This window comes from Neodiprion virginianus, chromosome 6, assembly GCF_021901495.1.
Source record: "Neodiprion virginianus isolate iyNeoVirg1 chromosome 6, iyNeoVirg1.1, whole genome shotgun sequence".
Taxonomy (NCBI): domain Eukaryota; kingdom Metazoa; phylum Arthropoda; class Insecta; order Hymenoptera; family Diprionidae; genus Neodiprion; species Neodiprion virginianus.
The window spans coordinates 23,798,973-23,822,423 of NC_060882.1; the positions used below are offsets into that span (position 1 = coordinate 23,798,973).

At 47.1% G+C, this 23,451-nt stretch overlaps 1 protein-coding gene and 1 long non-coding RNA gene across 2 annotated transcripts in view; one reads left to right on the forward strand and one right to left on the reverse strand.

Annotated features, from left to right (window-relative positions):
* The window catches only part of LOC124306729 (uncharacterized), a 61,990-nt gene extending 50,103 nt beyond the window's left edge, over positions 1-11,887 (forward strand). The window contains exon 3 of the long non-coding RNA XR_006908669.1: positions 11,565-11,887. This is a non-coding gene — a long non-coding RNA (uncharacterized LOC124306729). The remainder of the gene's footprint in view (positions 1-11,564) is intronic.
* The window catches only part of LOC124306726 (3-phosphoinositide-dependent protein kinase 1), a 334,286-nt gene that overhangs the window by 134,501 nt on the left and 176,334 nt on the right, over positions 1-23,451 (reverse strand). The gene's annotated exons all lie outside the window — the stretch shown is intronic.

Sequence of the window (23,451 nt, forward strand, 5' to 3'; positions counted from 1 at the left end):
TGAATTACGCGGAGTTGCGAATCGCTGACCGGAATGCGCACGTAATTCAAAATCTCTGAACTTCCTGTTCGTCTTTCTAATTCTGGACGCCGGTACGTCTATCTTTACGCATGTCGGTAGGTACATGCCTATTTCTTGTTTGGCACCCACAGACCCCGCGACCACGCAGCATCGCCTTGGCGCAGCGCGGCGATACCCGATGATTGCAAACCGAAACCTTGCCGTGGGCGAGCCTGACTAATCCTTGCTGAAAGTCTAACTCCTCTTCCGCAGGTGGTACATAGGTGGTACATACAGGTACGATGAATTATTGAAAGTCGAAATTCGAAGGAAGGCTGCTGGAAACAAATCTTTTCGCACAATTTCTTGTTCGTTAGTCTGCTAACGCGGAAAGGATTGCGTAATTGCCGAAAGTAGAGAGCTCCGCGTGTATTCGCGACCGTCGGCAGTATTGAAATGATTGATACTCGATTCGCAAGTTCCTCGAATCTCTGCAATAAAATTTTTTATTTTTACTCGAGAGTGACACGACCTCGACTTCGTTCTTTGAATTTGTTATGTAAATAATAACGCCGAGTCCCGCTACTCCGACTCTCTTCCTCTCACTCGTTTCTGTCGTTTCTCGCTCTTTACTTGCAGAAAATGAGAAGGAAGGGGGAGGAAAAAAATTGTTTACTCTGCATAATTCATCGCCTGCCTGCGATATACCCGGTACAGAAAGCTGCGGGAATTACACTCGCGCATAATGTTCGTGGAACTTGGGTATGTATCTACACGGGCGATTTTTTCCTCTTAATTTGCTTGAACTATAGAACACCGTGATCGGCACGATAATCGTCACGTTACAAATGCATGCAACGTCGTCGCTTTGTTTTTGACAAGAATAATTTCAACGTTCAATTTCCTTGTTATGGTTACGCGAAGTGTGACACCTCGACTCTCTTAATTACATATTGTAATACAGCGAGTGTTTTTGTTGGAAAATCCAGTCAAATCGCAATACAAAAATACACGACATTTTATTGCCCATTAAAATGTTTTTCTCGTTCAATCGTAGTGAGCAATAATTAATAAGTGGGCGATACACGCATCAAAGACATGTACGTGGTATCGAAGGCTGCCATTTATTCCTTCATACCGTTTTATACGTAGCTGCGCACAGAGCTTATTGGGAAACTATATCTGTCGCCTGTGCCCATTACAGCGCATTATACGGTATTTTTTTCCCGCCCAGTAGGTGTAAGCGCCGGGTAACGTGAAATTAAGAAGAAATAAATCAAAAGCCTCGCTGCACATGCGGGACACCGCGGTTAAGCACACCTAGGCAACGATTACCAATCCAGATATCAGCATTTGCATGTGTGCATGTACGCTGCGTGTAATACCGAACACACGAGAGAGAGAGAGAGATAGAGAGCGCGAGAGAGGTAGGTGGACATGGAAATTGAGGCGGCGGTCTTGGCTGGACATATACGGGAGCAGGGGACTCTTTCGTTGTTGCTTCGATGTTTTCATCGACGGCTCGTTGTTGGCTCACACCCTCGTCGTTGCGGATAAAGCGCTTTCTAAATGCATCACTGTCGGAGATCCATAAATAGCCGACAATGGCTCCATCTAGCTCTGTCGAGGACCCAATATTTAACAATAAGTCGCTTTTGTAACGCGTCTTTGCCGCTGCATGAAAATTGTTTAAGAAATTCCGTATGTCTGTAAAAGTTACCCGAAATCTCCTTACTGAAAAAATTTTTCCATCATTGGACATCTATAACAATTTAGTCGTTATTGCAAATTTTAAGATGTACTTATTGCTTTTTGTTATATCCTGCTCAAGTTCCACCCCTATTGGTATGTATTAAATTTGGTTCAGTGTAGTGGTAAAGGAATCTTTAAGTACAGTTTAGTAGAAATAAATCGACTAATTGACCGCATGTATTTACGATTACCGTATCGCAAATAATTATGAAAAATATTATAAAAACAAGTGAGTTGGACTGACAATGAGAGTTGAAGAGTAGCATACCGTTGGTTCTGGAGGATCATGACCGAAATCACGCAAGAATTGTGGTAAGTTTTGGAGTATTTGGGAATCACCCAGCATCAACAACAATTTACTGCAAGTTCTGTGAAAAATCCTTCAATCTGATTCTACATGCACAACCTTACATAATATATCTGAGTCAAGTGCATCACTGATTGAATTTTTATAAGACGAGACACGTGATTCCCTATTATTGAATCGACATTCGAACAGATTTAAGGAGAAAGCTGTAACTTCATGTCGTCACGATTCTTAAATATTGATTACCGAGAGTGTTAATGAACCGAAGGCGAAAATATTCTTCGCCTCGATGGTCGATTTTAAAGATGTATCGACAATATTTGAAATATCTGAAAATTGAACGTATGATCTAATCGACGAGCGATCGGAAGGAGATCAGAGCCATGCGGTCATTTATCCTCAGCTGACGATGAGTTTCCCTCTCGCTACCTCAGTGCTCGGAGCGAGTAAAAAGGGTCGCACACCTAGGGCACGGAAGTAGGCACCAGGTGACCTTGAAGGACGAGGGGCGAGAACGACGGAAATGGTGGAAAACTTTCGCCCGGCTTCGAGTTCCATCGACGATCCGGCGATTCTCCGGGCGAAAATCTCCCGGCAATTTAGGTCAACGCGGCGTCGCATCCGCTCATCCGTCAGTCCGTTAGTCCCCGGTGTATTTTCAACGGCGACGTGTGCGCGCATTCCGCTTTTACGCGACACGCACGAACGACCGAGCCCCGTTTAAACCGCGCTCTCGCTTACGACTCGTAGGTACGCGACGGCGATGCCAGGCGTCGGCGGCTCGGTGACTCACCCATTCATTCCACGGCCCAACGCGCCACGGGCGTTGGTCACTTCCGTGGTCGCTTGGTTATGCAAGGAGCGATCGAGCCAGCGAGATCGCACTCTGCTTGTACTTTGCAAGCTTCGGGATAGCGTCCGACGAAGACGAACGTAACGTCAGGAGCCCCCTTCGAAGCTGCCGATGCGGACTAATTAGACGGGGCCTTGTGTCGTCGAGCTTGCATCTCGATTGCCGTAGCTCCGAGACGAGACGCTGATCACCGATTCGCGAATATTTGTATCGCCGAGCGTCAGACGACGACGGAACGTTCCCATACCTCACGTTCACATACCATTCATTCACGCCGATACAGAGGTACTGGTATACACTGCATTTTTATTACCTGTACCAGTTACCGTACTGTACGAATCACCGGAAACGATGTTCAGGCTTTCTTAAGTATGACTGACGGAAGAATTTTGAAAAGTAGAGAATTCTGTAGCAAAGGTATGCAGATTTTCCTAGAATCTTGGATTACTCTTCTTGTTTGCTCGCATCTCATTCCGGAAAATTTTTAGCAATAATAAAAGTCTTTGTCTTCCGGACGAAGACAATGCGCATGTGGATTCGGGCAGCCTGAGGTCGTCTTCTTGCGCCGACTCGAACTGAGATGATGCACCGATACTAGATTTGATAATACCAGATCGGAGAGCTGCGGGCATTCCTGGCACGAAACATCATGACCGCGACTTACATATTCAAGATTACAAGAGGCAGTCTTCATTGCTCGGACGAACATTCGTCGACGAATGAACAAGGACAATAAAAGAGCGTGCGCGGCAGATGCAGGCGGCCCGTAAAAGTGTGACCCCGGGGGGATGCATATGTGCGGGTATTCCATGCGACCACGTATCGCGCGGTAGCGTTCCAAGGCAAGCTATGGTGGCCGTGTAAGAATGCCGGGTGTTCGTCGGGCTTATTATTGGTTTAATTGGTCTTAATTTGTCCGGTGGATTCCACCGGATTTATTCTGGTTTACGAAAGGCTAAAAATAGCCGCGGGAGCAGGAAACAAACAGTTTACGCCGCCGACATCGAGACATATTCGTTTATATTTAAACACGTAACGCGGGAGGTTTTGTATAACGCAAATTTATAAATAATCCCGGCGATTCGACCGTTTGACATAATAATTTGAGGGTTTTCAGGGGCGCCTCTGGGGGCGCGTTATACCCTCGCGTGAATAGTCGTGTTTTATACTAAAACGCGGAGAGTGGTCGCACCCTCGCGTGAGTCCCTGCTCACGGTAGGATCCCATCAATTAAGAATTATAAATGGGCTATGATAACGATCTCTCGGTCCTAGTGGCCAATTAATTGAAATACGGTTCGGCTTCGCTGCCGCCCGGCTCATCCTCTACTCGTTTCCCGACCGAAACACGGTGGGATTCGCATATTTTCGCCTCTGCATCGTGGCAGTTAATTTACAACCGAGCCTTGCCAAATTTCCACGTAATTAAGAGAGGCCCGTCCCGCCGAAACCAGTCCGATCCAGACGCGAGTAACAAGTCCTAGTCGTGGACATTCCGCCCCGAGTTCTCACGGAGGGTGGTTCGAGGCCGGGGTTATCTTAGTTATGGGGTCCCGTGGAGAATTGCCAGAGATCTCGAGTCAAGTTCAAGGGTTAGCCAGGCACTGCGGAGGGTTGGGTCGCTATGCCGTGCCGTGATCCCGGAGAACAGGAAATGTTAAATCATTCGCTTTATGGTTGGCAGTAAGTGGTTATGGCTTGGAACAAAATATTATGGGGTTTTTTCCCTACCTCTTTTCTTCCCTCTTCATACGAGTCGAGAATATGCCGAGCTGATGTCTTTGTTGGGCGAAGATGGGATTTCGGAACGCGTTGCACGACGCACACACACACGACGCTCTTTCCTCCGCGCCGAGATCACTCTGCCTTTACATAAATATGTCCGCGCCTTTCAAGGTAACAATGCGCACCAAGACTTCGATCGTTCGCCGCTAATTACGGCAGGCGGCAAATTGTATCCGGCAAACTTGCTGTCTGCCTGTATTCGTAATTTTGCGGTGGATAAACGCGACCGTGGCAGCCGCGTGTGGTTTGTTAATTCGTATTATTTATATCGTAGAAACGCGAGCTTGTGCAGGTATGTTGAATCCACAGCGCTCGTCGGAGTTGCGTCTGATTTATTTCTCAAACAGAGAGGTGAAGATAGAGGGAGAGAGAGAAGGAGAGTGAGAAAGGCTGCTTTCCGTTTACGAGCGTTTTTATTTGTGCGGTGACAACTCTTTCCATGAAGGAATGCCGCGCGTAATCAGGGTTTACAGTTTTTTATATCTAAACTGAGATCGTGGCCGAAGTTAAATGGACTATAAAGCTCGTCCCGTCACAGACGTCGGATAAAATTAAAAATATGCAATCGGAGTGTGAAATACTGCCTACCTGCCTGCCTACTCGCTATCCCTGCCGACAAAAGGCTAGATGTTAAATACCTGTTTACGAGACGCGAAACTCTGGCTGACGGCCTAGATAAATCAGAGGCAGCGTGGGCTCGATCACCGAGCGAGTGGGTGGGCTACTGGTTAATTTACAGTTTCTAGGCACTGTTTAACTAGGTACAGGAAACTCTGCCAATCTGTCGTTATACTGCCGCGTAAAAATCGGTATACCGACTGGCCGAAAACCGAAACTTGGTCGCATCGAGGATTTCCAGCCGATCGACGGAGAGACAAATAGAGAAACAAACAAAAGGATCCGCCGAGATCATTGATCGACGCGTGCGGTATATCGCGAGATGTGTTCTCATCATTCTTTTTCCTCCTTTACTGCTGCAGGCGACTAGCGAATGCGTAATCAAGCCGCTGACACATCTGCGAAAAGATGAGACAAGCCAGTGTTGGAGGAGAACGGAAAAGAAATGAAAGAGGGGATGAGACCAGCTCGTTTCCGGTCACTTAGTCCAAACCAATCCCTTGTTTATATTGACTCGGGGAGCTCTCTATGATATACCGAGGATTCAATCTATCCTGGAGGCGAAATGATCTGCGGGGAAAAGCAAGTGAGTCGACGATTCGAGAAAATAAATAGAAATCTAAGTAAGAATCACGTCGCCCTTTTTGCTGCCGAACGAACGAACGAATGAACGAAACAAGGAAGGATCGGACGTCGGTCGACCGATCCGCCAGTGCCAAAAAATCTTAAAGCCACGGCCTGGAAGTGCCCGTGTGCATGCGCGTGATATACCCACACGGTTGTAATCCGCGGACCTGCGCATATAAGGTCGGGTCCACACCTACGTGGAATGTACGCGAGGGTTATTATGTATTCCAACACCGAAACACAAGCGCAGCTCACTTCCTCTCATGATCGTGAATTCATGAATGAGTGTGGGCATGAATGGGCCCACAATTTCGGCGTGGGTGCGCTATGTGTGTAGTATACATGCGTTGCATCTATAGCAGATCGGTGTAGTAATAACGTCATCGAGTCGGCGGGTAACTAAGCATCGGCGAACGACGTCAGAGGCGAATAATAGGAGGGGGAGGGGATGCTAATAATATGGGTATAACGTGAGAAATGTGATATTCATCCCAGTTTAATTTACCGGGCGTGACAAAGTAGGTATCGAAAGTATTTTAAAAGCGAAACGAAGTGAGCGATAAAACTTGTCATATATTTTTTATTTCACGCAGCGAGGAAAACCGATCCTCCTCGTGAATTACGACCCCTGCAGACGCGTGATCGATGCGTTTCTTCTTATTTTACGGATATGCACGTGTGTACTTGCAACGGGCGTATACGAGGCAAGGAGATCAAGAGCAGCCGAAAGACGAGGTATCTTTTGCGGATCAGATGACAAAACTTGCGGGCTGTAGAGGATGTGAAGAAAAGGGATGAAAGAAAAGAAGAAAACGTCCCGATCGAAACGACGTTATTTTTCAAACCTTGAGTATAATTGGAAATTCGAGAACCTCTTCGGGAAGGCGGGAGAAAAAAATCAGTCTGGAGGCGTGAGAAAGATGGTTAATAAAAAAAAAAGGAAGAAAAAAAAAAGAAATAAAACAAGAAATGAATAAATAAGAAATCCCAGCAACGATCGCCGCGCATTCAGTCAGTCTCAGTCAGGCACAAAGACTATGGCCTCGAGATTTGGGAGGGAGAAGGCTATTTATCATGTTTCACTCTTATTGTTGAGGGATGACGATGTTTTCTCGAACCGACTCCGTCCGTGTACATCTTTTCCCGCAAGCTGGTCTTCGGTTTGGTTCGGCCGGCCGGTAACGTACAGATAACGCGGACGTCCCGACCACTATACGACGACACCTTGTAAACAAGCGTGATATTATCGGTCGTAATAAATAAAACTGTGTACGAGAATTACGCATCGGCCCAATTCCACCCACGCGCGGTACTTTGGTGTAAACGTACGGAGCTCGCCTCGTGTCCAAGTCTCGCTCGTACTAATTAAGTGTTTGTTCCTGGGCGCGTTATCGGTAATCAGTAATCGCGAATACCGCGAAAATACGCGCGACACACGGGTTTTACACGCACCCCAGACGACGACGCCGATGAAGCGATTCGCGATGTCGAACAAGGTCCCAGATACGCCGTGGTCCGGGGTGCAAGAAGGCCGTCTGGGTACCTGTAATACTCCGATTCATTTATTCCGTTTGTCGATAGAAAATGCAAGCGGCCTGCAGGTCTCCTCGTACTCCTCGGTGTCGTAATCGTTGGGTCATAATCTTGAACCACTTTCCCAGACTATGCACGCGGTCCCCTCGTGGAGGTATCTCGCGTCGGCATCTCACCTTTGCAGTTGGATGACTGGCCTGTTTTCTCCGACAAAATTATTCCGGATCGCATCGATGCATTTTCAAGAGCTTCTTCACGAGGTAAGTATAACAGAGGATTCCGCCGCATCCCTGCAGCAGGATCGTCTTTGCCCGCCGCCGCTGCGACTCGTCCATGCAGTTTATCATTCTAGTTCTCTCCTTTGAAGAATCGGCAATGTTCGCAAAGGACTCTGCCCATTGCAGGGACCTTTTGCGACGCCCTTCTCCCCCGGCTTCGCTTCACGTTCTTGGATGGACCCCGTTCGTAGATGGTTGAATAAACCGATACACTTTCATATTTTATTTATTCTTGCGAAATTGATAGTGCAACGCTGCCGGGAGACACGGGCGATTCGATGTTTCCTTGTGATAAAAATTGTCTCAACTCGTGCGAGGAATTGGTTCATATATACTTTCATACTTATATACCTACGCGCTTATTTTTTGAAATTGCTCAAGCGGATGGGGCGCGGCCGGCGCGCATGAGGAAAGCTCAGGCAGAGAGAAACACGCTGGAAGACATCGCTCGAGGAAATTGCCCGGTTTGTCACAAACTTCTTTGTGCTGTTTTATTACAAGACATCCATTGCAGCTTCGGAACAGAGTTTGCGGTGTTTGCGATGTATTTTTGTACGCGGAAGGAAAGAATATCGGCACCAGTTCTGTACTTCGTGGCATTGTTTATTTGTCTATTTGTTTATATTTATTTTTGTTGATTGGAAGAGTTTGCTCCAGCTTCTCGAACATAATATCTACATACAACCGTAAAATATGATCATATTGAAGTTTGTAACGTTATCGTAACGATTCATGCTGAGGGAACACAGTTATTTCACGATTTTGGAATTGTCTGAAATTCAGCAAACAGTGATAAAACAAAATATGCTCATATTTCGAAAACTTAGTTCCATAAAAGTTATTTTACAATTAAGAAAATAATGATTTTTCCCCAATGTTTCATTACAATAACGTTAATAACTTCAACCTCGTAAAATATGTTCGTTTTTCATACATAATATTTTGCCTGTTTGATTGAGAAATTTTTGATCATTCGCGATGAACCTCTGTCGTTCCTTCACAATTAGAAACCACAAAACTCTGAAGTTGGTTAAGGCGAAACACGCAAAGTAGAAATTACCGGACGAATAAGGACAGAACGAACCTCGGACGTGTTAACAGGATGATTTTTCAATGTTCAAACCGCGACAAAGAAAAGTTTCTTGGTATGGAAATACATACCAAGGTCGAACCTAACAAAGGCTTACCAACTGCTGCAACGCCCACGTTTTATCAAACCTGTATATAGCAAGTTGAGAACAAAAACAAAATGAAAGCTAGAAAACGTGCGAATACCGCGGGATTATTATTATTATATTTTTCATCCCAATTTGCAACAGCATGAAATTCACATTTTGAAACAAAATAAAAGTTTTATATAAAGATATTTCAGAACGCATGCATAGACGTTTATTCGCACAAGTTGTTCTTCATCGGTATATATTGACATAGAGTAAAGAAAATCGTACAGTTTCTACATCGATGTAGCAAGAAAAGAGATAATCTATCGAATAACATTCTGCAAGTTTTCATGTATCATTTTATGATACAGACATATGTAATATATCTGTACATATACACCACACATTGGTCCCGATAGAAAGCAATCTTGGCTGGTCTATGCGGCCCAGAACGTCTTCCCACGCAGGTTTACGTTCGCCGACATTTTCTAACCGCTTTCGGTTCTCTTCAAGCAATTTTTGGTTACGTGGTATGGATACATGGCGCTGGGCGGTGCCAAATTCGATGCAAAGAAGCAAGCGGTGATGAAAAACGAGACACACTGAAATGGAAAAGATGATCGTGTATATAACAATTGAAGATCGTATCAGATGACAGGTTTTTCGTTAAAAAAGAAAAAAAAAGAGACACACTTACGTAAAAAGGAGAAAATATTGGAGATGGATTAAGTTTATTGGATAAGGTTCATAGAAAAAGAGAAGGACGAAGTGAAATGTACCTTGCGGGAGATAATCTGCAACACAATTTTGGGGTTGAAAAGACGAAGAAATAAGTGAAACACGGAAGAAAAAAATGTTTCGGTTAGGTTTAAAAGGTGCGATTTTCCCACTTTCCCATCACCGCGCGTAGAACGGATCAACCTGGCTTACAATGACCCGGAAATTGCCGTTTCCATTGCATAATGGCAGGCTTCCGTTTACGCCGCAAAGAATGACTGTTCACTAGTTGTCACTTTTATAATGGCCTCGAAACCTGAATGGACTCCCTCCCTCGCTGTGGCAAGTAGTAGGATACGCTTATACACACACCTACCGCAACAACTGACTTACCCACCACGGCGAGGCCGTAAGTCATATCAGGCTCGGTGAACTCTCCGATGGAACTCGTTCGACGCCTATATAATGTTCTTCCGGATCACCGCAAACTGGAGATATCTCTTCATTATCTTCCCATCGAACGCTGTATAGGCTGCCCATTTCTGATTACCCATATGTCCGATCGATTCGGCTCTCTCTCTCTCTAACCAGTGCGAAGGATATCGCTCACCCAGTCGCGCACCGTTGCGTCTCACGTGGAAAAAAGGAAAAGAAATTTGATGGAGTGGACTGCGGCGATGGGAATCCTCGATTCGTTGATGCTTAACGAATCTATGCGTCCCAAGGCAAGGGCGGGGATGAGGACGTTAGTCTCTGTGAGCTCACGGCTCGGACACAATGTCTATCATTGTCAAACACTTGGAAATACATTAATACAGGAAGTTTCAACCGAGGAAGAAAGAACAAATTTCTTTTGTGGTCTGACTTTATACGCATTACTAGTCCATTGAGTTCGGGCGGCTTGCTTAAAGTGCCTCACAAAAGCGGGCATAGCATGGTCGCCTGTCACTACCGGTCAGACATAATAAGGAAGTCCGGACAATACAAGGATTTTTTCCACTTGCCCAGAGGTGCTCATCTAGAGGACGAACGAAACGCACGAATACACGAGCGAACCGAGTTTCACGGAATCGGACCAGGGACTTGAAACCTGACATTTTTATCTTCACTCCCTGTCTCCTGCACTCGACCGTTCCGCGGCGAAAATAACAAGGCGGCCAAGAGAGACGAGACGAGCCACCCACTGTCAGGCATTGTTCACGATCTTCAAAAGGCACGTAAGATACACCGAAATGTATCGTCCACCTGTAATCACAGCTGAGATTTTATTCAACGACAGTTTCTTTTCCCCACCATCTCGCGTGAAATGGGTAAACTCAAGATACACGTGCCAGCTACTAACGAGGGATCTAATCCTGAAACTAAACTGAGTTTCGAGCCCTCTGGTAAAGCGATACTCCTAATTGGCTGATGCGGTTAAAAGCTGGCACCTCGGTCTTGTTCTATTGGAGTAAATGACGCATGTAAGGTTTTCTCAATATCCGGTGTACGACGAAGAGGGCCGAGGCGACAGTGGACGCGCTCGGATTTCATCTCTCTTCGGAACCCGAGGAGAGAACGGCCAGATATTAATCCACAAATTGTCCAGCCCGAAAGGTTCAATGTTCGGTTATTTCGTTCCTCGTAGCCGTACGCCGGAGAGGAAAGCACCCTGCAGTTACGTGTCGGAAAAGGAGTAATATTTTCAACTCTATTCCACCTATACCAACCTTCCGATACAGTGTCACAGTGCGACGTAGATTCATCCATGCTTTCGGGCTCGTACGATCCTTTGTTTAGCCAAGGTAGTCACCGTAAGAGAGTTTTGTTCCAACCGATTCCTCGTCCATTCTGCGCGATGCAAATTAACGTAAATTATCCGAGCTACTCTTGACACGACCGTGCAGCCAGATGATCGACGTATTAAAAATGAGTGGATATATTCTTTTGTTCCAGATGGATTTACCACCACGGCGGATGGACCTCGATATCTGTCGATTGCGGGGCGGGGAATCGATCGCGTTTTACGCAGAACTTTCACGTCCGACGTGTTCCGCCAGTCGGGCACCTTCGTCGGCAGAAGAGGGCCGGCACCGCCCCTGCGGCCTTCGCTGGTCCAGACAGCCGAGGCGGAGGGAATCTGATCCGAAAATAAATAAGAGTTCATCAGTGGACGCTGCAGTCCCGTGACACGTCACGATAGGAACGTATACGAGCTTCTGGGAACCACTGCACATGGGCGAAGTTCTTGGGCCTACACGCGAGCGGGCGTGTAGGAGCGAAAGAATCCAAAAAGGAAAGGGTGAGGGGGGGGGGGAAGGAAAAGGAACTGCAGTAACGACGAGGGGGCGAGGAATGTTGCGAAACGATCGACGTAGGCGGCTCGGTTCTTGTTCTCCGTCGGGGCGCCCACCGCTCTGGGCCCCCACACGCGAATCCGAGCGCCGCAGCGGAAAAGATTGCGGCCGGTCTTTCCATCGCCTGTTTTCTGTATGTATTCTCAATTCCACCGCCCCACGCCGGCTGGTCTGTGATCCACCACGTGAACCTCGTTTCTGGACTAGCTGCCCGGAGGCGAGTGCTGAAGCCATGTTGAAAAACGAAAGGAAAGGAGCGGGAAAAAAAAATTCACTCCCGCGATAAGCACCGACCCGACGACGAAGATGAACCAAGCCAGCGTACTCGGTCGCCTCGCTGTGAATGAGACCTTAGGCAGCCGGAACCCGCTTCTCCGTGTGCGGTGCGATGCATTCCTTGTCTGTCCACCTCCTCCTCCTCCTCTTGCACTCCCTCAAACTACTTTGGTTCCTCAACCCACCGCCTCTCATCCCAATCTTTCTTCCACCGCTCGCACAGCCCGGTCGAGATACCTTTTTTTTTCTTTTTTCTTCGTCTCTTTCTTCCCTTGGCCCGATTCCTGGAACAGACTGCCGGCCTCCTGCAAGTCGAATACCTCGACGTCTCAGTTGCACACACCTAGTACTCAGCCTGCTGTTCGGACGCCACGCGACCTCGTTTATCTACACGAAGCACAGGTGCGTACGTAGCGTTGCACGCGCGGTTACGAAGGCGCCTGTTAATATTTCGGTTCAACGTTCATCTCAAGCAATTTTCGATGACACATGTACTTCATAGGATGGGGTCAAACTCATCCAAGCTTATCGACCCTCAACTGGTTACTTTTCCTGTGGGAATATTTTTGCTGAAGATGACTTTCGGACCCCGTTCACTGAGCTGGATTTAAATTCCATAATTCGTGGAAAAGTTAGTCGGTATAAATAGCACCGCGTTACGCCGTGGGAAAATTCGTCCGGTCCTCGCAAAGCCAAGCTTCCGTTAAATGACGCGTCGACTTCTCACAATCCTCCGAGGAACTAGATTCACACGGCTTTCGTGCAAAATTTGTTATAAATTCCTCACAGATCGTATCAAATTTCTCATGAGTCAGAAGTTGTATTTTTATAGCTTGTGTTCTTTCTAATTATTAGCAGGTCGTTCATATGTTTTACGAACATCACGCTTCGAGACAAATAGATGACTTACATTTCCAAACTTGGAGAATGCGAAAGAAAGAAAAGCGGAATCTTGATTGCCGTGACTAAATGGTAAGCATTGTAAACCAGAAAAGCTTCGCTACTTTCCCTTCGCGTTTTCATAAAAATGATCTTCGGTCAGTGCCATTGCACGGTGTTAGGCAGGTGTTGAACTGAAAAAAAATGTACACCGTTTCCCGCATTTTACTTCCCGCACCTGGCCAAAAATCGGCCCCTTCTCTACCAACAATATGACCTGAAGGTAAACTGTAAACAGTAACTAACCATGGGCTGAACAGACCATAGGGGTATATTTGTCCAGGGGCAGCTGGAATTCTCATACAGCTACGACTTGCGCGGACGTGAAAGTTTTCGTATTATTTTTCAATGAATAAACGGGCGATTCAAGAAAAAAAGCGAGCTGCGAGAGAATTTTTTCACCTCGCGGAAGGCGTAAGAGCAAAGGTATAGGACGGTGCATCCGAAGCGCGATGTGTATCCGAAGGTGATTCTTAGGTTGGTTCTGGCTTTGGCTCGAGCTCAACGTCCACGTTTCTGTTTGCATATACTTTCAGCCAGCAGAGTTTGCCGGGTGGGTACACAAAGGTGTCGGATAACTGATAGAGCATCAAGTACAAGATCAAAGCTTGCAACGAAACGGGGGTGAGAGGGAGAGAAGGCTTCGGTCGGGCGAGAGATATCCGTCCTCTGTCGCGAGGGTGGGAAGATAGCGCCGCCGCGAACAAGGGAGATTGGGTTTTGTTGCGGACAGATAGAAGGTTCGCGTTTTACCCGCGATAAGCGCGGGCGTACAGAGCTGCGACCACCGCGTGTTTCTTCTCGCTCGGGAGGATCAAATCCACCGACCCTCCGATTTTAGATGGCGGAAATTTACGCCTAATTTATTAACCCGGACGTCACTGAATAGTCGGGCAAACGCGATCCGCGACCGCGGTCGCGTGCGAGCGAACGCTGCTGCAGGGGGACAGACGACACGGTGAGATAGAGAGCGGCGTAGGTATATCCCGGCCGTATAAATATAGGAATGAAAATGTATTCATAGCGCGGCTCGGAAACAAGCCAATTGATGCGTGTATATTTAGAATACGGATGCATCTATCGGGGTGATAACGTTTCTAAAATACAAGACGGTCCGCTTCTCTTGACTATCCAATATTATACATACTATACGAATGCAGTAATACTGCCAATCTGCAGTCGGAAGACGAAATATGCGTAACGTCGCGGCGCACGCATCTACACGTATAGATATACCTACGTGAACTCATTCCCCATGCGATCGTATACATTATACTATAAGTATAATGTGCCTGGCTCCGGTTTGACAATAACAGAGGAGGAATAGGTGGATATCAAAACTCCGGAATGAAAATAATTACACCTGCCGTTCCGTGCTCGCTCGCTAATCGAAAAACAGCTCCGGCGCACCTCCGCTGCTCGACGGTGCTGCAACGCCTTGACCTGGTTCAGGGTGTACAGCGTAGCGTCGAGGCGCACCATTGCCGATTAGAAAAACGCAGTTAGACCGCGCTCGAAGCTCTTGTCTCTGCGTCTTTGGCGACGGGATCTTCAGTGATAATTGCGAAAGAAATCTGAATCGGGGCGACGGAGAAACCACGAGGTTTGGTGCGGTTGGGTGCAGGACGGAGGTTTTGAAAACCGATGATTCACCTGATGGTATGTCGGTCAGCGTCCCGAGCGCGCCCTAACGCTCAAGCTACATCGTCCCAGCTATTTGACCTATTTTTCCGGCGATTATGCAATCTTTGTTTACATCGGAGAAGGCGCCAGCTGGCTGAGACGTTACTCGGTGTACAAAGCCCAGCCGTTTCGCTCCGGATAGGCTAATTAAGGTGGTGGTATATTATTGAAGGCTTTGGGTCGCGACTCCTCTTCGCTTACTTGTTGCATTGCACTTATTATACGTATTTAACCGCGATTGCGAAGTGGGACAGCGAGCTCACTCGACGTGGCTCGCCGCGATGAAAGTTCACTTCGGCGCGGACACTGATTGCGGATAACGTATAATTATGGGACGAATTATTCATCGCCTTTCCCGTTCTTCAGATTCAGTCGTCGATTTTGGACGCCGAATTTTGTGCCAGTTTTTTTTTTTTTTTTATTCTCGTTTACGACGTTTCGTTTTCTAACCGACTTCGAGGCTCACGAGACGCTGCAGCATCGCCACCGGCCGTAATGCGCTCGAGCGGTTCCGGGTGCTCCTTGCGACTCTGGGGAAGGCTTTGCCTAGCAACGAACGCAATAATAGATGCGCACGAAGCCTCGGCTAGGAAACGGGTCAAGGTGCAGCCTATCTTGCACGCCGCGTGCTCAATAACAACTTGCATAAGTCCGGCTGTCTGCCCGTCTGCCTGCCTGCCGCGCTTTGCGGTTGTCCGTCAAGCCATTATGCAACCGAAGAAAGTCATTATGCAACCGACTCACCGACCGACCGACCAACGAATCAACGTTGAGTGCATTCGCTAGTGAATTTCAAATAGATGCCGATCGACTCGCTGTTTGCACAAACTTTACTTCGAGAAGTATTATTGTTACGGAAATTTTTTCAGAACGGTTTTTTCATTCTTAACGGATTGCACGGAAACTTATGCAATTTCTTTAAAAGCTATTTATAGTTGGTCGGGAACGTGCCCTGGGTTTTCCGAATGATTTTTCTTATCCCTTGTAATTGAGGGATAATGAAAAAGCTTGCTCGTCATTTCTCCCGGAATGTATTTCCCCGTTGCATGGATCAAGGGGTTCAAATAATTGAATTGCAGAAAAGTTTTAGTTCCGAATGAAGATGCGGGTTGTAATTACGGGGTATACAAGGCGCTGGTTCCTGCAGCGGGATGCGGGGAGGAGAGGAGAGAAAAAGAATAAAAACAGAGAGGTGAACCTGAACGGAGAAGGAGGCATGCACGTGACCTACTTCGGAATAAACCGCAAGCGGAGAGTACGGGATAATTGCGAATTGTGTGTATGTAATGTATACCTATGGTTAGAAATCGGGACCGGAATTGCGGATTGCGAAAAATCATGAGTTGCACGCAAACTGTTATACCGAATCGACCGAGTCATTTTTCTGGCGCCAAGTCCGCACTTGCAGTATGCGTATCGTGCATACCGCATGGGTGTATCCAAGTGATATTGCACAAGTGGTGCAATAGCAAGAGATCCGTTTGGTAATGACACGTCGTGCTCGTTTATGTCTCTCTTTCATCGCGTTAATTGCATCCCCGCGGTATAGTTCACCTTTGGTGCGTTTTGTGATTTGTTATGATTATGACTTCGGGCAATAATTAGTACGCGTCTACGTCCTTCTGGAATTTTTCTACATTATCCGATTCGGCTGGCAATGATCGTCACACGGATAAGACGTACATTTTCTCAATCATTATTTTCTCGATTAGCGGGATAAAACGGAAGTGCGAATTTATATGCAGCCGGTAAAAAGTCCCTCTTCGACCTGCGACGCGTGACTCGACGCTGCTAGCTGTGTAAACGCACCGCGTGCCGAAATGATATTCATAATAATTTAAGCCTACGTTGGCCAATCGTCGGTTCAACCGGTAACTTCCGGTTCCAGCGCTCATGCCTCTACGCGTCAAAGTCGCGCCTGCAGGCGGTGCAGCGCGATCGTCGACGCAGCGTGGTCGCCGGAAGGAAGGACGTCTTCCTGCCTCGGCTCGTCGGGCGGTAACATAATGCGCTCCTCGGTACCGCCGTTAGTGGGTACTCAGGAAGTCTTGCTAATTTGTAATTTGGCAACGTTTCCTTTCCAGTTCGTTAAAAGCCAGCCCCGTTCGTATTCGCACGCGCATCCTGCTCGCCTCCTTCGCGACGATCCATCCATCTTTCTCTCCTCCCCCACCATCGCCTTCTCCTTCTCTCTATCTCTCTATCTCTCCATCTCTCTATCTCTTTCTCTCTCTCTTCCGTTCTCTTCGACTCAGTCGCGTTCGCGGCGCTGGCTTGTGGGACGATTGCGCGCGCTTCTTCTTTGCGACGTATAAGAGGCGACGGGCCTGCAGCAGCATTTCGTAATCGATTTCGATTAGATTTGAATCAACTGGCACGACCCGTCCCGCGGCAGCACACGTGCCGCTGGTAGCGAGGTACTTGAGCACATAGAAATAAACCACCGTATTAGACCAATGGTAAATACGCAATTTACCGTCGATTTATAGAAAACCGATTTCATATAAAACGTTACTTTTTATTGTTACCGAACAGCTTTCTTCCTTTTCTAACCTAGATGCCCTGCTGTCACGGCAGATGTGATTTTACGCGTCCTCAGGTCTGCCTACGCGCATCCTTCTTGCGACCAAATGGCTGAGCTTTGACACGATTTTCATGGTAGGTGGGTCTTCGCCTATTTCGTGCCACATCCATGGTTTACAATAGTCTTGCGCAATATCTTTCAAACGTCTATCTTCTATCAAAGTAACCGAGAGAATATGCAGAAGGTTTTCACCACGCTACGTATGGTTCCTGCATCAAGGTATTATATAATATATAGGCTACGGGAATAATATTTGCATAAATTGCACAACTGTCATCCACATATGACTTACCAAATATCGTTGGAGTTCAACTTTCAAAAATATATACCGAGAGTTCGGTTCGTCATTCGTAAAAATCAGATCGCCCTGCGGGATCCATTATCGCAAGGGATCACAAATATATTTTCTGTTTCGATATTTGTGCTTTTTTTCCCCTCCCTTTTTGGTCCGTGCGACTTATCTGAAGAAAAGACACGCCGCCCGGATGAGTCAGCTGATAGGATTTTTTCTGCTTTTTCCCGGGAGGGCCTTTTCTCTCATTCTCGTTATACTTCTCTGTCGCTCTTTCTTATCCCACGGGAACCGGGCCCCGACGTATGTTGGAGAAGACCACGGAGACGCCCACTACCGCCACCCTAATTCATTCGTGTTTTCGATTTCACGCCTCTGGAAAATACCCTTCAACGTCGTTCCTGGAGATAGATAGAGATCCCCTCGGGCCGTCCGTAATATAGACCACGTGACCCCTCTGCACCGACTGCAGTTCTCTCCCGAAGGCCACAAGAATATTTCATGCAGTCTCAGGTTTACTCAGATCCCTGTATTCCACGACCGTGATTCTCCTAATCTCAAATTCTCACACAACTGCTAGCTTCGAATTTTAGTTCATAATCGATAGTGGGGGAGACATACTAATAACAACAATCCTTCATCTCGACTGTATTGAAGACTGTACTCGTCTGTTAATACAGGCGTGCCTTGACACCCCCAGCTGCAACACGTATATCGAATTAAAATACCGACAAACGTTGCACGATTATCAGAGTCAACCAGGCTTTGTAAATAGTATTGTCTCCGATTGTGTGAGCGCAGTGGCTGCTGGTGTCTGGACCGTCTGCGACAGCGTGTTTGGATAATCAGTTGAGGAATTTTCTCGCGTTAGTCGTAATTCGTATGGTTCCCATGTCGGCTGGGGCCAAGAAACCTCCTCCTTCGACATGATCGTGCGGTGTTCAGTTGACGTCCGCGGTTCGTTACGTCACGTTGCGCTGCATTGCGTTTCAGTGTCGTTCGATGCGTTTCTTTGTTTCGAAACGAAGGCGGATTCCCGAGATGCGAGAGTGCACGCAACGGCTTTCATCGGTCTAATCTTTTATTATTTATGAGGTGATTATAAATCTTGAAGGGTTTATCTCTTTCCGAGAGCGAGGGCGGTCCTGGAGAAGAGAGTAAAAGCAAGACGCTCGGCTGCGGTGCAGAGTAGGAGGAATCTCTGCGGCGACGCCGTCCGGTGGTGCGAAGAAAGAGAAAAATAGAAAATATTGGGAGAAGATGGTAGCACCGGCTGAACCAGCCCTTGCCCTTAGGGACGACGCCGGCTACCAGCGTCGCTGACTATTTCCGGCCGGCAGAGCAGAAATATTTTGTTTTGCATGCCTGCTGTGATGGATTAACGAGGTTACCGCAACGGCGAACACAAATCCGGGACGAACCGGTTAGAATTTCATTTTTCCCGACGCTCTCGAAGATCGCAAAGCCTTTCCCTTCATCCACCTCGGAGATTCTCTACGTACCATTCGGTGGTGAAGTTGAGCTTCCGGATCGCCCCGAGCTTACCGAATTAGAATGTATTGCCCCCATCCCGGGTAATTGTACGTGGGCATATCGTAACTTGATATCCCCGCATGTGTCCTACTGGATGTGCGCCGGGAATAACGGCGATGGATAGCAGCGCGAGTTGAGCTCGTAGGCTGCCTGTCGCATGTCGCCCTTGAGAAACGATGGACCGGCGTCTCTCTCACTCTCTCTCTCTCTCTTTCTCTCTCTCTGCACTTTGACGGTGACGATGAGATAGGAGTGTAAGTTCGGAGTCACGGTTTGTTTATTGTCTCCCACCCCTCGGCCTGCTGTTCTTCGCTCCAAGGAGGGTTCCTGCTAAAAAATAAATGGCTTTTCGCGTGTCCCGGGATACTTACATTTCCTTTTTTTCGTCCTTCTCCCTTACCTTCTTCTTAAGCTGCGGGTACCGTTTCCGCGAGATATAAGATACAGTGCGGTGTACTTAGCGTATAACGTTATATTTTATGCGGCAAATATCAAATTCTTATTGCTACCAAGAAGAGGCGGGGGGCAAGATATTGGAAGGAATAGATACTCTGCGTCGGGACTCTGGGTATATATATATATATATATATATATACACGTGTGCATAAAGCCAAATGCAAATTACGCGTCGTTGGATAATACGTCAGTTATAAATAAGCGAGAAGTGCGTCAATGTGGGTGTGCTTACAAACACGTTGGGCCAATGTTGCGACCGCATAATATTTCGTCCATCCTGCACCTACGACTACGGCATAGTTGGATCGCGTTCACGGGTGTCCCCTGTAATCGGGAATACGTAATGAAGTCGGGATACGGGGTTGTTTCCAGCTAGCCAGCCGAAAGGTACGTCAGGCGAAGAGAGGTTGACTTCGTAGTTACGAATCGGTGGCGTCGCCGCATGCGTTACGCCCAGCAACTTAGATATCCCCTCCGTTTCTCTCCCACCTCTTTCACCTCATCCACGCTAATCCCACGTATCCTCCGACTCTTGAACCTTTTGTCCGACATCCGGCTCCCTACCCTTTTCACCCCCGAGGTTTATGCGCCGCCGGTGAACCTCTTCACCTTAATCTACAAGGCTGCAGTGCAGTGGCCGCGTCGCGTATGGAGATGGGCAACTCGGAATGAAAGTAAAATAAGATAACTCAACGAACGTACGAACGTACGAACGGTCGTCGCACGTCTCTCGGTCCCGCTTCCGGCCGCGTCAGGTGTTCTAAGACGGTGACGACTTTGAGGAACCGATGGGCTCGACGTCGTCGTGCTCGACCGGACCCAGATCCGACGCTCTGGAGTTATTTTGTTTGCTCGGGGGTGTCTCGGCGCCAGAAGAATTATCTACTGTCTCTACAGGCCGGTTGATAGGGCGCACAGTGTCAGGGCGTACTTGGTAGGCGGCACGAAGCAATGCGCGCGTGTGCCGTCGTCTCTCTCTCGCTCTGTCTCCTTTTCCCTCCTTCTCCCTTCCTCTCGCTGACCCGTAATTCGGCAGTACCCCTCTGCCTCTGTCACTCCCGACCGCGACTATGCACACACGCTGTTTCTGTCCCTCGTCGTCTGCCTCGGTCTACCGTGACGTCCGAAACTACACGCATCCTAGGCGTGCACTGGTGACGACGCTCTACACGCGTCGGCTACCGTTCACGATTGACGCAAGCTCTGCTGTAACGTATGCCCGATGCGTTAGTTGACGCAGACCATGCTCGCATCTTCACGTACAGTAACATCATCCATTGCCTTGACTGTATCCTCTTTTACCCGCGATGTCTTTGTCGGTCGAGTCTGAAATCTTAAAAAAAATTTAGAGCACGATAAAACTGTGGGGTTCGTTGCGAATAGCACTGTACGCAGGTATGTAACGCACCGATTGTGCCCTTATATTTCTGTTCACTCCTGAGTGATTCTGAACTTTCTGGTTCTCTTTGCCTGATCTAAAAACAAGTTTCTTCTTTGTTTCACCAGGATGTTCAGTTGTTGACGAATTTGATATTATATTTTCTGGTAAATTTGGGACTATTGAGAAATCTATGCGCATACGGAATGTTCTTGGGATATCAGGCGCTCTTCGTGAAAATTCAGTTCCGATGCAAAAAAAGATGGTTATGGGAAAAAAAATCAACTTCTATTAGCCCTTTTCCTACATAAACTATAAAATTTCGAATTTAATTCAATTCCGAGATTCTATGCTTTTTGAAGAATGTTATTTTTAGTACATAATCCAAGGTTTTCGTACAATCAATATTTCTGTATATTCGGTAGAATCAAGAAATTCCTAAGCGGTGAAATGTTTCACGCGTCACATGTCTGCTTGTGACCAAGTTTACAGTTTGGAAAATTTTTGATGTTAAATTATAATTAGAAATCGTATATATTAATTACTGTCGGTAGAATTGACACGCGCAAGGTGCTTGCGCTCCTTTGCAGTTGATAAATTTCGTCCGAACAGAAGCTACTTATTATTTGCACAGGTAACGTAGTAACGCAAGGTCTCGAGGCATAGGTATGTAGGTAAATATGAAGAGAAAATTTAAGGGTACACCTATCCTACGCAGTTGGCTCACGTTGACTGGTAATGCCAAGTGAGTAATGTGTGCATGTATCTGTACCAATTACTCGTCCTACCCGAAGGCTAAAAAATCGATCCGAGTCTGGCACACGCACGCAATTCACCGAAAACTTTTTGGACGATTTCCAATTAATACTTTTTATCCGTACAACATATCCCGCACCTCTCAGAATTGCCGGAAGCTTTCTATGGTCTCGGTACTTTATGCACGGAGTGATTTAGCTGTAGTTCGCCGTGGTAGAAATGGTAAAATTTTACAGTATGCGGCTCCGACGAAAAATAAGGTCGTTACCATAATCGCACGTGTGTGTACTGCGTACCCAGCTATGGCGACAAATAGGCTCAAGATAATAATGAGACCGAGACGTATTGTTCGGTTCATAAAACGATTGAAAGAAAAAAGATTCGCGCTTGCACGCGGTGTAGCGGTATACATGAAAGAGCATTGATCTGCCGAGAGACTTTCGTAAATCTTCTATCGATTTATCGAGCAGATTATCGCAGCTCTTCGATAAAGAAACCGGATCTTATACTCGATCCAAGACTCGTCAAAGAGTACGGTTATACGTTGCAAAAAATCATGAGCAATGTTCAGGTCATCGCTCTGGATAAATTTTGCCTTTGTTGTTTTCATCCGTTTATTTATTTACTTTTTTTTTTTGCACTCATTCGATAGAAGATTCGATCGTCTGCTATCACGAGATCGTACAGCACGGTCCGAGTGTGTTTTCTTGTTTAATGTCTTTTTTTTTTTTTATTCTTCGATTCGGTAATTTTTACAGGTACCGCCGTTTCTTTCCTCTTCTACCGCAGCCGGGACGCCCGTAGGACCGCGGTTTATTCGAGGTCGTCAAAGAGACAGTCGGCACTCGTGTAGCGAGGAACTAACAAGGTCGCTTAACTAGCCACCTACCAGTAATCGCTTTGGTAATTATTGCTCGGTGAAAGGAAAGGCCAACTGACTCGATGCTGCAGGTTGGACATTGTCGAATTTGGAACGCGGCCGGTGCATGAGACCGCGCCCCGTATGACACGAGGGAATTCGACGTACCTATGTTAATTAAATTAGAACGTACGTTCGGAATGCGATTGGCGAGATTTAATCGAGCCCGGCCCTGGCGACGCGCGTACCCTCGCCGCGGCGTCGCGTCCGTTGAATCGGCTATTAGCTCCGGTGCTAATATCCATAACACGTTGACAAACTTCCCCAGATGCTCTGCTCGCCATGGGGCGACAAACGGCTCGAGTATTTGGGTAAATAAAACGAATTCCTCCGTTTCAACGGGGATTAACCGATCGTTGAATTCACCCTATACGTATTCACTCCCTTCCCGCCGCGGCTGACCTCTTTCCTTTGCCTCGTCCCTCCGCCGTTTCACCTCTTTAATGGATAAATATACGCGGACGCTGACGCTTTGCACCGTTAACCAGGTCACTCTTATTTTTTGTTTCCTTTCTGTTCTTAGGTTGTGGACTCCGTTTGTTTGACGAAAATTCAAAGACGTCAGTATCTACAAAATCGGATTTTTTTTCCTCCTCGAAGTTCAAATCGTTATCCATAAACATCGTCGTAAGGCTGATTCCAACGCTAATGTAACTTTTTTCTTCGGTTT